This window comes from Mustela erminea, chromosome 21, assembly GCF_009829155.1.
Source record: "Mustela erminea isolate mMusErm1 chromosome 21, mMusErm1.Pri, whole genome shotgun sequence".
Classification (NCBI taxonomy): Eukaryota; Metazoa; Chordata; class Mammalia; order Carnivora; family Mustelidae; genus Mustela; species Mustela erminea.
Window position 1 is genome coordinate 26095575 of NC_045634.1, and position 16277 is coordinate 26111851.

A 16277-nucleotide genomic window follows, 5' to 3' on the forward strand; every position below is an offset into this window, starting at 1 on the left:
GTTCTGCATGACTCCCCCCATGACATGTGAAGGGTACATGCCGCCCTGGGGAGGGGGGCGCAATGATGTGACCTGGGTCAGGGAATGAGACCCAGGAGCCTCCCCCTCAGAGAGTGACAAGCTTTGCTTGGTCTGTTCTAGAGTGTGGTGGCCTGTGGAGCTCCCGCACCCAACTGAGAAAACACAGCTTTCGCGTCTATGTGGTGCCTAGGGAGTCATTTAAACTGAGTTACCAGTGCAGACGTCTCTGAGAGGTATTCACACAGGGAAGGCCACCAGAGAGGTCAGTACAATCCTTACTGAAACAATGACAAATTATAAAGTAAGTAAAATTTGATTTCTAACTCAAACGGGGGACAGAACTGCTCAACCTCTCTCCCACCCCTCATTGCCTGCCCCCCCCCCGCCCCCGCCACCACACACACACCCCGGCGCTATAGAGAGCAAGAGAACTGACAAAGGGCTAGAAGTATTTTCTACCATTGGGCAAAGAGCAGCGCCTCACGGTCTGTCCGGAGAGGGGAAGGTGGCCGACCAGCTCCCTTACACTCAGGTTAGCTTAGATGTCCAGACTCAAATCAACAGTTTCCACAACCGCAGATAAGTAAGTTTAACTTATAAAAACTGCAAACCCTGCACATTAAAAAGCCAGAGTTCACACACCAGGACTAAGTACAAATCAAACTAATGTACAAAGTGAATGTATCTGAATATTAAGCTGTTCCTATAAAATCATTCTAAATCCATGAAATTTATCAACACAAGTTTATCCATAAGCTTTTTTATAATAAAAGAATAATAGTACAAATTTGCTTCCACATTTCAATTTTTAGCCTTTTCCTTGCTGATTAATCATTGCCCATTCAAGTTTTTAGATTTTATTGTCTTTTTTGGTTGGTTTGTGTGTTTTCTTTTTTTTTCTGGAAGTAACACCTACACTGTTGAAGGAGGCCGTATTCTTGATGATCTAGTTAGATAAGTAAAATTTTTCTGTTAACTTAAAAAAATCAGCATGTCTACCACATCCAAATATTGAAATAATGGAGTCAAGGCACATAGGAAGAGCAAAACTGTCCTTTTCGGGTTCCATGCCCTATAAAACACTGGTTTCAAGACCAAATGACTGATGGAGGACAGTATTCCCATCGTGATACTATATAATATTCCTTCATGCTAGAATCTAACATCTTCTCACCTATCTCTCTTAAAGTCATACTACTTAACCATCGTATGCGTAGAAGGTTTTGCCATCTTGCGCTTTACGATTTACCCTATATCTCTTCTATCCTCACTCCCTCCCTAGCCCAACCTAGTCTCAAGAAAGAAAAAAAAAAATATCCCGCAGCAACAAAGCTCCTTTTGGTAAATTGGCCTGGGGACGTAACAAAGTGGTCTGAAAAAGTGTTTGTCTTTTCAGCACTCGGTTTGCAGCAGAGGAAGTGGCAGGATTTCTGTCTCCCCAGCTGACCGGGCTGCTGGACCCAGAACTTTCCAAATTCTGACCCCACGTCTGTGTTTGTATGAACAATGCAAAGTCCCCAATGCAAAGAGGGAAAAACTGAACAACGTGGAAAATTTTTCATCAAGGTAACTCTACTAGATTTAAAAAAAAAAAAAAGAAAATCTTTTAGGCTGACAAAGGTTGGTGCTTTTTAAAAAGCAGTTACTTCCGGGGCACCTGGCGGCTCAGTGGGTTAAAAAGCACTTACTTCCTAGAACTGAAAGGGCGTAATGTCCATACAGTCTTTATTGAAATGCTTTTGGTCTATGAAGCCCAAACTTGACCCGTTATATTTGATTCCAGATGGGTGGGAGGCAGAAAGGCAGAAGGATCTAGAATTCTCACACATCCTGAAACCACGCCCATTCACGGTGATGCTGAGTTCGGAAATCAAAGTGCCGATGACCCTGATGACCTTTAATCCCTTGGATTAAAGAAAGGTATTTTTTAAGCCATTTAATCCGTGTGTACTGATGATTTTTTTTTCAAGTGGATGGCCTCACTATTTTTCCTTAAGCTTTGTCTTCTTCATTTTGTTTTCTCCTGCTTTTCAAAACACAGGACTTTCATATTTCTGTTTTAAAAATTAACATTACTAAGTCGCTGGTTTTTAAACTTTGAGGTTCCATAGTTTTTTTGGCACTATCTAGTTTGTAATCCAAAGTTCATGATCTTTTTGAATCCAGTACAATGTAATGGCTTTCCTTCTTAGCATAACCATTTTCACCATATCCTGCAATCCTCCTATGTCTGACTTCGAGAAATGAAAACAAAACGAACACCACAATTAGAGCACTGGGAAATCAACAAATTCGGTTAGGTACGCCGTGGGTCCCGAGCGTCCAACCGTCAGGTCTGGACAACAACTCAGGTGGTGAGGGTGTGTTTTAGTGTCTTCCCACCCATCCTCACACACCCTTAAAGACACCAGATACACTCAAATTTCCCTTTCTTTCCCTTGCACCATTTACCCTTCTGATCATGCCATTCACCACCACTATTTTCTCTGGGTACACACACACCCATCACCTTTTAAGCACTGTCCTCTCTTGATAATGCCTACCCTCCGTCACCTCTGAATATTTCTCCCTTCCGTCCTCCTGTTGATAACAATGTCCACATTTACTGAGTCCCCATATGTGCCAAGCATTACCAAGGGGGCCTTCCACATGCCATCCTCATCTCATCAGAGCATTAGGAAATAGATACTATTATCTCCATTTGTTGGACGAAGTCCAGGAGAATTTGGGAACTTGCTTGGGGTCCCAGTCCATAAACAGCTTTGATGACAGATCATCATAAGAGCTATAATATTGATGTAGTTATATCCAGGGAAATTAAAAAAAAAAAAAGTTGGAAGCAAAACTTGACAAACTCGAGAACGATGTGCTTGTTTTAACAGCTCTCGAAAGCAGAGATTAGAAGATCAAGTCACAATTTCCACATGCGTCCTAGGTCATTCCCTCTAATTATGAACTTGTTTATGCACTCACGGTGAAGTGAGTTAAAACCTATTTTTAATTTGGCATTTCTGGCTTAGTGTCTTCTTCCATTTTCCACAGCCATCTGTAGCACGTTTGGGTCATGAAAGTCGGAGCCCACTGTGTGGTTTGGCCCGAGTACACAACCACCACTGAGCGGGGTTTCTGGGGAGAGTGCATCACGGGAAGGCTGCGGTGCGATGAAAAGGCAAGGTCTCCCACGAACCCGGGACAGCCATCAGTCTGTCAGTCAAATGCAGAAGGGCCGAATTACACGGCTGTGGCTTCTTCCAGCTTTGGCTTTTCAGTTCCAAACAGCTGACTTATCAATTTCTTTGGGGAAACGAGTCATGTGTTAATCATTAAAAGGCAATCTGGATGCTAAATTCACAACACGGGTCTGAGTTTCCCCTGGCCTCTTCTAGAAAGGAGCGTCTGCAAAGGCTCCAACTTTCACCCTCTTCTCTCTCCGCTCCCCTGGTACTCTATCCCCAGCAGAGGCACCCCCATCCACTATCCCAGTTGTAACCCTCAGGGGTACACAACTGAGAGGGGCCAAACCTCCCTCTCAGGTCCTACAACTTAGCCCACACTTCCAGACCCTCCTGCCTCTCTCCAGACAACTCCATCTACACGTCCCCAGTGCCTTAAACTCAACATGTCCAAAACGAAATTGATCCTTCCCATAAATCCCACAATCCCTTTGATCTCCTAGTGTGGATTACAGCACCATCATGGGTGCAGACACATGACCCGTGAACGTCAGAGTCCTGTCTCTTCCTCACCGAGAATGCCACCCACTGCCAGCAATGATCCATAATCCATTCCCCATAATCCACAGTCAATAAAGTCAGTCTGTCTGCTCCCTGCCTGGATGTTTCTAAATCTGGTCCCTTTCTTCTGCTTTGCTGTTGGCCCATCCTGGCCTCTCTGGACCACCCCAAAGCCTCCTGCTGTTTTTTTGTGCCTACCCTGAGCACGACTACCACAATACGCTTCCTATCTGATGCTCCCATATTTACGGGACAACCTCGGTTTCATCAGCTTGAAAACAGGGATATAATCACCATCAAGGGCTCCAAATATGTTGATACCAATCACATCCCTATTTTCAAGCTAATAAAACCAAGGGTGTTACACTAGATACAAGGGATATGACTTTCTTATCATATCAGAAAGACATTCCTCTAGAATAACTTATCAGAGTTGAGGAACAAATCATTCTTCTCCTATCCCAGCCAGAAAGAGATCCCATGAAGGTTAAAATAATTTGATCACTGTAGCAACTGAATGCAAACAGAAGACAGAGATAAACTACGATTTCCTGGGTAGCTACTAAATGGCAGGTACTATAAGTAAGTTACTTAAATTAATACAAGAAATAAGAAAATTCAGCTGGCAACATCGTTCAGATTTCATAGACATCTCCTATTCCCTGGGTCTAAGGTCAAGGGTAACTTTTCCATAGAAAAACCCATCAATTTTTTAAGTATGTAAGATTGATGGATCGGTGCCTATTCTATGCTTAGGATGGGGCTCAGTACAATGAGGACAAAAGGAAAACCAAGCCATGATACCGGCCACCTGGAAGTAAACTACGGATTCAGGGGCATCAGGATAAGAATGGGATCATTGAAGAAGGCAGTGTCTGCTCTTCCATCTTTAGGACACTGATAGGACACACAACCTCACCACACAGTCAATCTGAACAAAAGTGTTCCAAATACAAAAGGATCTGACACAAGAAAACCACACAAATGTATATATTACACCATAACAAGGGACATTCGACAGCATAAAGATCTGAAAATGGGCCCTTGTAAACATGACATTTATTTGTATGAAGAACATTAGTGACTTGAACGTTAGTTATTCTCTACACAAATGCAACTTTTTGGTGTCATAATAAAGCCCATGGGAATAGAGACCACCTTGTTCTCAAAGGGGGGAGGTAAGAGCTCCCCCCCCATCATGCTTCCGCGTGAAGGAACTTCCTTAGAATAAAGATCCAGGCGTGTGCTTCCATCCCCATCCCCCCTGCCCTGCCGTGGCACTGATTTTTGTGATCGGTAAACACTCCGAGGTGGGAAGTGACCAAAAAGTTTCCCGGAAGAAACATAGAACAAGTCGGCTTTTGTCACACAGCAAAGCCTTCATACTTTTGACGATGCTACTTCCCAGAGCCCCTCATTTTGTTCCTCTTTTAACGTTTTGCTGTCCCTGCAACAACTTTTGCATCTGCTGCTCAATAAACCCCATTTTATAAATCTGCTGGGCTTTCCTCTGTGAAGCGCGAATTTTTTAAAGACAAATATCTTTAAACCCCTTGAATCCCTCAGACTATCTAAAATTTCCCCCCCTACACACACACACACACACACACACACACACACCCCCCTCTGGGCTTCCCCAAGCGTCATCTGTTTGAAACTTTACAAACCATCGATATCATCAATCCCACTTGGCTTTTAGCAAAGCCCTTTGCGAAGCTCCGAGCCTCATACGATGCCAGGAGAGATGAAAGCGGGGCACCGCCAACACTACCTGCCCCAGTCTCTACGCACCGGGCTTCGCATCAGTCAGAACTCATTTATCCTGGAACCTGTCACGGGACCTTAATGACTCGTGCTAGTTGAGACCTGCAACTTCCCTCTTCCAAAGGGCTTATGAACGGGTAAACAGCTTATGAAACAGTAAATGAAGCCGAAAGTTACTTTTGATTTTGTCTCATCTTTACTATGTCGCTTCTGCATGTGTTAAAGGCTCTAAAATGACTTAGTAATGACGCAGTTTGCAATATCGTAATCCGATCCCCAGAGACCTACCCAATCACCTGAGGAAAAGAGATCAGAATTTTACTCCCTGATGAGGAGAAACAGGTCAGCACACGGTTGCAAAAGATCCAGGCAGGGCTCTTCCGTAGCCGGCCAGGTAACAAAGGGGACAGTGACTGCTGGACTGCACTGCAAGAATATCCCATCTTGGGAAAACTCTGAATCATTAATGAACCTTAAAACCATTTAAAATAAGCAGGCAGGCCTGAGATTTGCAAGTACACAATTAACTTCTCCCCAGAGGAAGGAAGGTAACAAAACATCAAATTTCTCACAGAGGAAAAAGTGCCCGTCTTAATCAACAGGTGGGTTTTTCTCGCATGGCTCAGGGGCTCACTGCCTCCTGCTTTCTTGTAGACAAAGGACTCCAGCCCATGTCCAGGGCCTCCCTGTTCATGAGGCTATTCGGAATCCACACGTTGGTGGGAAGTCACAGCCCAAGATCCTACTTGTGCCCCAAGTATTTGAACCAATTACTTCAAACCTAGATAGACTCCCGCATGTACTTATCCCCGGTTCTGTTCATTAAGTCTTTGTTTACAACCACACAGAGGAGTAAAATGAAAGCAGGCTTTAAATTCCTGAAACGAATAAAGAAAGCATGGGCGTTTTTTGCAGCCACACCAGATACTGACGGACCCCTGCTGGGTGGCCTTGTATTTCTGAATGGTGACGGCTGGGCCGGCTGATCCCCCGCTCCCCACCACATGCCCATGCCCTGCCCTCAGCTCAAGCAAGGGAGCTGGCAGGGTTCACGGTATTGTGCCGCGGCAGAAGCCATTCTGACCGTTATTGTTAGAGGTGTCTCATTCTTCCTGTATCCATTTAAAGGCTTATAAATTTTTATGAACTCTGCAAGGTAAATACAACACGGCGGTGATATGCTCGGTCCAGAGGCCCCCGGCCGTGCCTACCATTTGGGACATGAGGAACCGGGTCATCCCTGCAGCCTCCTCCAAGTCCAACACAGCATCTTGGAGCCGCTGCCCTTAACCTTGCCAGGGCACTAGGTTACCGTTAATGAACGTGATAAAACATCCCCTAGCCACCTGAAACGCCCTGGAGAGAGCCCAAGTCACTCAGCTCCTAGAGGACCACGTTCAGGGTTGAACTCCTGTGCCTCTGTCCCATCAGCACCTGGATGGATTTGCCTTGCAAAACTGCGGCCCCCTCCCCCCGCCCCCAACACACACACACACACACACACACACGCACACGCACACGCACACGCGCGCGCACACACGTTTCTAGATCTCTGCATCTGTAAATACAGCTCCCTTCAGAGCTTCAAGTTTAAACTGTCAAACCATTATTCAGCAGATAATTTTGGAGCTGTCAGATATTACGTTCCGTTAATGACAACCTTTATGAGATCAATATTAGGATATTAAGCGGCCGATTCCAAGGAATCTCAGATGAGCTCAACCTCCTGACCAAGCAACCCCGACCCTCTTTACCACCTCCTCTCCATCTATGAAAAGACTCATCACAAATAACAGACCATACGAAGTCATCAACGCCAAAATATTCTCTAGAAAGGAACAAGTTTGCTTACCCAACACAAATGCACTTTAATACCTCATTTATCCATCAACAGATACTGTCACTGATGCCAGCACTCAAGAGAAATTTGACTCTAAGCAGAATGACTAATATGGAGGGTCACCTCTTTTTTTAGAAGACGCGTGAGATTCTATATGCAATATACACACGTGTTAAGTTACCTATCACATACACATGCACGTATCAAAGAACGAATAAAAGCAGCTGTAAAACTTCTTAACACGTTCGAGTCCGTAATTAACGCGAATAGGCATAACAACATTCTAGACTGCAGTCTTTTGGAGGCAGGAGCTCATAATCCCCAAAGATTCAGAAGCATTACCTCATTGCAGCCTTGAGACAAGCTGAGCGTTCACTCTAGGCCTTTACCCAGCATCCTCCGGTTCACACAAAGACAACAGAGGCGTGACCAATCACATTGTGGCTAGCAGGCACTGTTTCAAAGCCCTCTCCCAATATTACCCATTGACATGCTCGCTGGCAGCCTGCTGAACTTGTCGTCATGGCAACACATCCCAGCTGCTCACCGAGGCTTGTTATATTACTTTTCCTTTTCACCACTCACTTAGCTAATTAAAAATTTAGGACTATGTTTTGCATGTTGGACGCAAATCGAAACAATGCAGGGTCCTTTCTCTCTTTTCTTCTTCTTCTTCTTTTTTTTTTTTTTTTCAATGGAGCTTTAAAAAATGCTGGGAAAAGCGATTCGAAGGACACTCCCATGAAGTCCCAGTATAACCAATCAATAGAGAGACTGCGTGTAGCTCTACCCAGATGGAATTTGTCGCTAAACCCAATCTGCAGAAAAGCAAAACCAAACCATGAGCATTGCTGAAGATGTTCTTCCTGTTTCGAAATCTACAAGCCAATTCAGCACAGATGACTTACGTTGCAATACTCCCATTATTCTTGGCCAAAATGTTCTTTAAATATTTTTGTTTAACATGATTCTGATTTACAGCAGCTTTACCCAGAATTCCACAATGCAGAGTAAATAAATAAATAAAGCACAGAGGGAAAAAGCGCCTGTAAAAACGGCCAATATGGCAAGTGCTAGAAGAGGTTCCAGCAGAAAGCGTGTCTGTGGACCCTGACATGTGTTTTAGATTTGACCACGAAAAACATGCCCCTGTTGCAGAAGGATGAAAAGAGCAGCCCTGCAGCCGAAAACCCGCGGAGAGAAGATGCCAGTTTTTGTTTACCAAAGCACAGAGAGATCAACAAAACCTCCCAAACAGGTTCAGGGATGATGGCTGCCTTTTTGCAAACTCCCCTTACGTTTCTACCTGACAACAGGAGTTGATACCACAGACGCTCTTAGAATTCTACAGTAAAAAATTCCCCTTGCTTTTTTTGTGTCAGCTTTCCACTTAACATATTTCATAGAGTAGAAAGAAAATTAAAATTGGAAACTCTGTTCATTGTGAATAAGCAGAGATAACAGACCTCAAAGTGGTTTTGAAAATCCAAGTGTTAGAGTTTATGGGAAGAGTCTATACTAATTTCAATTAAAGGAGGAAACCAAGATATCAAAAACAAGCTTGGAGAGGTGGCTCGGCTTCCGCTTCCCTCCTGGGTAGGGCTGCTGATTTTCCTGTCTGAAGTCATCCACGACGGCCTGACTCCTAGCACTCTGTCCTCAAACACAGGGCAGACACACACTCAGACAGGCAGGCCATATTCCCCCCAGGACCCCCCTATCTCTGAATTTTCATTTCTACCACCAAATACCACTGAAAGAAGTCCCACCCACTGAGATAGTTAGAAATGTCAAAGAAGCCGTATAGAATTCTAATTTGTCTGTGAGGGATATGGGAGCAATGCCGGCCTATGAAAGCCAAGGAGAGGTGATTGGCAGAGCTATTTTGGGTATTAAGGGCAAATACTGTTTACTCTCTCCCTGTCTGCCCACTTCAGGTAACCAGGTGAGGGAACATAAATGAGGCTGGTCTCCCTCAAAACATGGGAGGCTGGAAACTGTACCTCCTAATTGTCGCTAAGAGGGCAGTGAGTGGAATGGAAGAGAATGAAAGAGGAACCCATCAAATAATTCTGGAAGCTGGAAAAACAGATGGATGAGAGGTAGCAGGATGGAGAGCGTAAAGAAAGTTTAAATATACACGCGAGAGGAAACGCATACCACGGATGGCGGTGTGGGTGTAGTAATTCAGAAATGATGTTGTGCGTATGGTGAGATTGAGAAAGTGAGTAAATACATTGTGGGAGAAGGAATACACACATGCGTCCGGGGTGGGGGGTGAGAGGGGGGGCCCCATATCCCAGCTCTGCCACAGAAAATCTCTAGAAGCAATGCTACTCCAATAGCAACAAAACCACCTAGTGTTCAGGATCTTGGGTTCTAAATACCATTCCCCACCGAAAGAAAAAAAAAAGGATTCTCAGAGAAATGATTGATCTCCGGTCTGAGGCAAGAAACACACAAGTGAACCAGGGATATCTTTTTGTGCCAGAAAGCAAGGAAAGGCTCCCAAAACTGATGGGGACACCTGAAAAGACTTGGGGACCAAACTGAAGGGGTTTCCTTGGCCAAATCAAAACCAAATTGAACATCAAAGTGTGTGTACACAACACACGACATAACACACTGAATGAACAAAGAACCTATGAGTAGTACATTGTGATACCAAAACAAACAAATACAGGGTGTGCAGAAACAAAGAATGCTTTTTTTGTTGTTGTTCAAAAATGAATACCAATTCATAACTTCAGAAGAAATTAAAGAATTAGAAACTGCCTTTGTAACCACCATTGTAATCGAAGGGATTGAGCGAGAATTAATGATGCATGATAAAAACACAGGATAAAAGACTGTTGGAGAACAAGTATTCACCAAGGCTCAAAAGTATCAACAAATAGATTACTTTTTAATTACAAAAGGAAGGACAATGGTAAAGCCAGGTTGACACCACCATAACCAAGGGATCAAATTTAGCATCACCAATGAGACAAAGAGCCAGCATGTATCTCCTAATGTTGTGCACTGAAAAACACACACTCCAACCTACAAAATATCCTTGCCAAAAAAAGTTTAATCTATATCTAATCTTGAAAAAAATAATCAGATATACTTCAAATTGTGGAATATTCTACGAGACAACCAGCCTGCAATGCTCAAGAAGGTTAACGTCATAAAAGCCAAAAGGAAGCAGGAAAACTGTTCTAGCTTAAAGGAGAATGAAGACACGCAACACATGGGGATTGATTAGAGCTTAGGATTAAAAAATAAAAATTCAAAGACAACAGCCATAGAGAGCATTACTGGAATAACAGGACAAAATTAAATATGAGTTATACACCCGATAACAGCATTATATCAATGTTTAGCTTTCTGAATTTGCAATTCTCATTTCTAACGGAAGATCCTTATTCACCATAAAGAGGAAGTGTCATGATGCTTCACTCTCTAACAGTACTAAAGACAGACACATGATAGATGATGGATAGATGACAGACAGACAGATAAGTATCTGGGTGGATGAACGGAAGGGCAGATGGATGGATAGACAGACAGATGGACGGCTGGATGGTTGGGTAGGTGGATGGATGGATTGATACAGAGATAAATAGAAGGAGAAAAAAAGAAAGGAAGGAAGAAAGAAAAGAGGCAAAATGTCAACAATTAGTAAATCTAGGTGAAGGTTATACTGGTGTCATTTCATTTGTTTTGTAACTTATGTTATTAGAAATAAACTCAAAGCTGGAGAGGGGAAAGAAATCTGGAAAATCTCTAGAATGTAGGTATCATTAAAGGTGAGGTATATAACAGACTGAAACAGGACTACTGTTTGAAAGCCTAGATGAGGTGGATTTGGGCACTTAGTCCCACTCCTCCATCTAAAATAGTTAACCTCTCCCTCTAGGAGACATAGGAATTTTACATTCTGGAGAGGTTCAACTTTAATTTAGGGAACACAGGCATAGCTCAGGGAATAGTCAGATACTGAATAAAGTGGGATTATGTGAAAAATCCCACTGAAAAATGTGAAAACCCCATCTGAAAAATTACATACTTCACTCAGCTTCTAGAATGCCAATGGCCAATCAGGAGACTAGCAGACTCTTCTGGGAAGCTGACTAGCAAGAAAGAGACCCACTGTAGCTCCTTCGGACCTCTCTGCGAAAAGGTCCAACAGAGGAAACTCTATATCCCACAGAATTTCCAAACAGCATTTTAGTGCCTCTAGAGATCAAAACAAAAACTAGAAAAGGAACTCTTAAAAAATGGAGTCGGTGGGGGAGCGCCTGGGTGGCTCCGTGGGTTAAAGCCTCTGCCTTCGGCTCAGGTCATGACCCCAGGGCCCTGGGACTGAGCCCCACATCGGCTCTCTGCTCGGCGGGGATCCTGCTTCCTCCTCTCTCTCTGTCTGCCTTTCTGCCTGCTTGTGATCTCTGTCTGTCAAATAAATAAATAAAACCTTAAAAAAAAAATGGAGTCAGGGAATAGAGTAGAAGAACCGTTCTCCCAACCCTTAAACATTCTCAGGAAGCCACTGGAGAGATAGCCTGGCAAAATGAGGATGTAAACTGAGGACCAAAAACCTGAGGCTCAGAAAACAGTGGATCCAACAAAAGAGTGGTGAGAAGAAAACTCCCAGATAACAGCTGTCTTCCAGCCTAGAAAGCAATTAGTGTGGATCAGAAAAGGAGGACAAGGTGCTCGCGAGGGAAACTCTCCAAGAGAATAGGGGAATGAGTATCATTTGAAATATGAGAGCACGGGGCGCCTGCGTGGCTCCGTGGGTGGGGCCTCTGCCTTCCGCTCAGGTCATGATCTCAGGGTCCTGGGATCGAGCCCCGCATCGGGTTCTCTGCTCAGTGAGGAGTCTGCTTCCGCCCCCCTCTCTGCCTGCCTCTCTGCCTGCTTGTGATCTCTCTCTGTCAAATAAATAAATAAAATCTTTAAAAAAAAAAAAAAAAAGAAAAGAAAAATATGAGAGCATCAAAAAAACACTGGTGGGTGTATAGCACATCTCATGGAGCACTGGGGGGGGGGCAGAATTAAAGATGGATATACGAAAATCTATGCAGTTCAAAAAAAGAAAGACAATCACTAGCTGTAGGCAAGACAAACAGTTGCGTAAGAGTAAACGGACTCACAGTGCAATTCCTCGTCCTTCATTAAACAAAAACTACATGGTCCTCGTAACATGAACACTGATTACTGATTTATCTTTAAATTCTTTTTTTTTTTAAAGATTTTATTTATTTATTTGTCAGAGAGAGAGGGAGAGAGAGCGAGTACAGGCGGACAGAATGGCAGGCAGAGGCAGAGGGAGAAGCAGGCTCCCCGCCGAGCAAGGAGCCCGATGCGGGACTCGATCCCAGGACGCTGGGATCATGACCTGAGCCGAAGGCAGCTGCTCAACCAACTGAGCCACCCAGGCGTCCCTATCTTTAAATTCTCATATAACTGTCCTGGAAAGATCAGGGGATGGGAAGTGAGTTTACAAGGAACCTAAATCTTCATTTACCCTCCCAGGAAGACAAAAGATAAAATATAAAATTAATAAATTGAGAAACAGCATTACAAGCACAATTTAGAAACTGCATACCAAAGAAACACCTAAAGGGTTGGCAGGGATGGCCCAGAGGAAGTAAGAATCAGAAAAGGTGGTGGATACAGGATGATAGCATTTGGGTATGTATACGTGTGTGTGTACTTACTATCACAGTGTATCATTTTTTAAATTTTGTAAAAGGAAAAATTAAATTATAAAAACAAAACTCTGATGAATAGCATATCCATGGGTAGGGCAGAAATCAATCTAGTAGTAATTCTTTTCTGAGTACCTCCTACGGGCCCATCACTTGTTAGCTTTGTGACTGTGGGCACGTTTTTAATCTCCTAGTGTCTTAGTCTGCATACCTGTAAAATGGGTATAAAAATATCTCATTAATAGCATGTGGCACAGAAAATAATGCCCAGTCAAGTAAACTATCGCTCATACTGTTACGAATGGGGTTTCCAGGCCTTGCCACTGGGGAGCACCTGTCCTCTAGGACCTGCTGGAGGCCATGACAATGCAAGGCCACAAAGGGATAGAGATGTGGGGTTAGGAGCTAAGTTTCTGTGGTCTACTTCTCCTCAGCACCCCAGCACAAAAGATCAGCATTTCCAAAGTAAATTCCAGAAAACACTTCTTCAACACAAGTTTTGTGGTCAAATCAATCTGGGAAACCACTACATATTACACCTGTTTCGGGAGAGTCACCCCTCCCCCATCCAGCATATTTATGGCTCTGCAGTCCTACGGGGTGAAGAAAAGGGTTCAAACCCACTATTTCTCAAACTGATTTTATCACGGAACTCTTTTTTATTCTAGAGACCCAAGTGGCACAAAATTATTGCTTCCGTGAGATGTTTGGAGAGTCACGGCCATGGATTTCAAGACTGTCAAGATGGAGAAGACTTTTATTCTAATCCTACTATTTCATAGCCTTTTAAATTCCCTTTTCATTTGCCTTGATTATTTTGACAAATTTGAAGAAGGTAAAAATACGGATTAACAGAAAGCTCCCCTAATGAAATGACTTCTGTGAAAAGGAATCTAATATGTATTGATGAGATCCGCCTGTACTTCTGAAATTGACCCTATAGTTGATTTCAGATAATTCACAACCAAGGCAAAGCTCTGAGAAAGTTTTTAGAATGAAGGTAAAATCAGGAATAGATTCTTCTATTTAGAAGATAACTGTGACTGGGAAACGTGGGTAATTTGTGAAATGGGACATGTAATGGGTTCTGGAAGCTCACAGAACAAATCCACATTGCAAGACCTCAGGTTAGAACACCTTTTTAGAAAAAAAGAGCTGGTGGGATCCGCAGCAGTTTTCCTAGTTTGAAATATGCATGACTCGGATTGCTTTATATCCACTTACTTCTCTTGCCTTTTGAGAAAACTCAAAATACATTCTCTCAGCGCTGGTGCTTTCTCAGAAAGCAAGTCTGGAAGTCCAGTGTTGTTTAGTTCACGAAAAACGGACAAACAAACAACGGCTTTCGTGTGTCAAAATGGAAAAGGACAGAGGAAAATCCCCGGATAGTAAAAACAGTTGATTGCCACCTTTTCAAAAGAACTGGGGAAGAGACTGTCTTCCCCCAAGTCACTGACGAAGACACTTGGGAGGAGGCAGCCACGATGACTTGCCTTTCCCCAGCCTGTGCCTCTTCCCCCAAGGTCACCCCTCACCCATCCCACACACGAGGGAAAAGGGGCTTTCTAAGGGGCCTCAGCATGGTCATGTCAGTCCCCCGAGGAAAGCCTTTCAACCACTCCTCTTTGTTCTTCTCACTGAAACGAAACCCTCTTGAACACGGCCTGTAGGCTGCTTTCTGCATGACCCGAGCTAACGGTTCCTGGCCACTGTCCTGTCCTGTCCTGCGGGGCCATGAGCTCCTGAAATCAGTCCTTTCTGGGCTGCTTGTTTATGTGTCTGGAGTTTCCAGCCCCCTGGAAGCCCTTGAGGTACCAGGTCTTAGAGGATGTCATGCCCCCATTGAACACTGTGCCCTTGAAGCCATTCCATTTCCTCGGTATACTGTGATGGCTTTCAGACTCGGCCTCATCAGGGCACCGGCCTCACTGAGGACAGCCCGTGACTCCTGGGGCGGCTGGGCTCTTCGTCCTGCCTCCCATGAGCTCCTCAGGAGCTCTAGCCACACTAGGCTCCACTCTGTGCCCTGCTGCCCAACACTCAGCCCAGAGTCCTGCCCAGGCCAGGTTTCATGGCTGCTGTTGTGTTTGATGCGGTCTCTCTCCCACTGAACTCCTGGTCCATGAAGGCCCTCTGCTCACTGGCAGATCTCCTCAAATACTCCCCAGACCACTGCCAGCCCCACAGCGACTCTCCATAAATGTCTCCTGAGTATATGAATGAATGAATGAATGAATGAATGAATGAATGAATGAAACAGCAGTGTAATTTGGTAAGTGTAATGCAGTTGACACATTAATCAAATATAATAAAGATGCTGTACCATGTCCAGAAGACAGGCTTAAGATGAACATTGCATGATGTTTCATTCAAGTTATTAACTTTCATGGGGAGACCTCAAAGCCCTCAGAGGTGCACAATGTGGGAAAAGAGGCTCCAGGAGACATGGGCATTCGGCAGAACAGAATGCTGACCACCACAACAACTTTGCCATGAAAACCTAAACTGTGAAGCATCACTTGGCTAAATTTCTAAATTTCTAAGACTCTCCGCCTGAAACAACAGCAAGAACTCAATAAGGAGCTGTGATTTGCCAACATAAAAATATCTGGTGAAAATGCGAAATAAATTAAAGCTAAATTTTAAAAAGTACAGCAAGTCACAAACCAAAAACATGGGGCCTATCCTAGCAGTTGACCGAAATTAAAGGAGAACAGAAGGAAATGGTATTCTTGAGCTCCCCTGTTGAAGGAATCAATATTTTGATTCTTTGAAACCTTGCCTCGCAATATGGCTCCTGACTTTTTGCAACTTGAGATCATTTCTGAGTGCTCCTTCTCTTTTTGTACATTTCTCCATCTGCCTTTGGTGCCTAATCTTTAGGTCTGGTTGGCTGGTGCCTATGAACACCACTCCACCCCAGCTGTGACCCTAAGAACTTCAATTTCCCCACGAGGACACGCAAATAATTACCAAGACTATAACATCACTACAGCGTGGAATTTTAATTACAGATGCCACTTATCTTATCTTTCTCATAGTCTCTAAGAATCCGCATCTTCTTCTTCTTTTTTTTTTTTTTTAAGATTTTACTTATTTATTTGGCAGAGAGAGAGAGAGATGACAAGTAGCAGAGCAGCACACAGAGAGAGGGGGAGGGGAAGCAGGCTCCCCGCTGAGCAGAGAGCCTGAGGTGGGGCTCGATCCCAGGACCCTGAGGTC

General features: G+C 43.9%; 1 protein-coding gene across 7 annotated transcripts in view; it reads right to left on the reverse strand.

The window, feature by feature from the left end:
* Window positions 1-16277, reverse strand: part of STOX2 (storkhead box 2) — a 246384-nt gene that overhangs the window by 53282 nt on the left and 176825 nt on the right. Inside the window, exon 1 of one of the 7 annotated variants that reach the window (XM_032329342.1) lies at window positions 7702-10935. The exons of the other annotated variants lie outside the window; for them this stretch is intronic. The gene's annotated coding sequence lies outside the window, so the exon portion shown is untranslated. Of the gene's footprint in view, window positions 1-7701; window positions 10936-16277 lie in introns of those variants that run through there. 7 annotated transcript variants of the gene reach the window in all.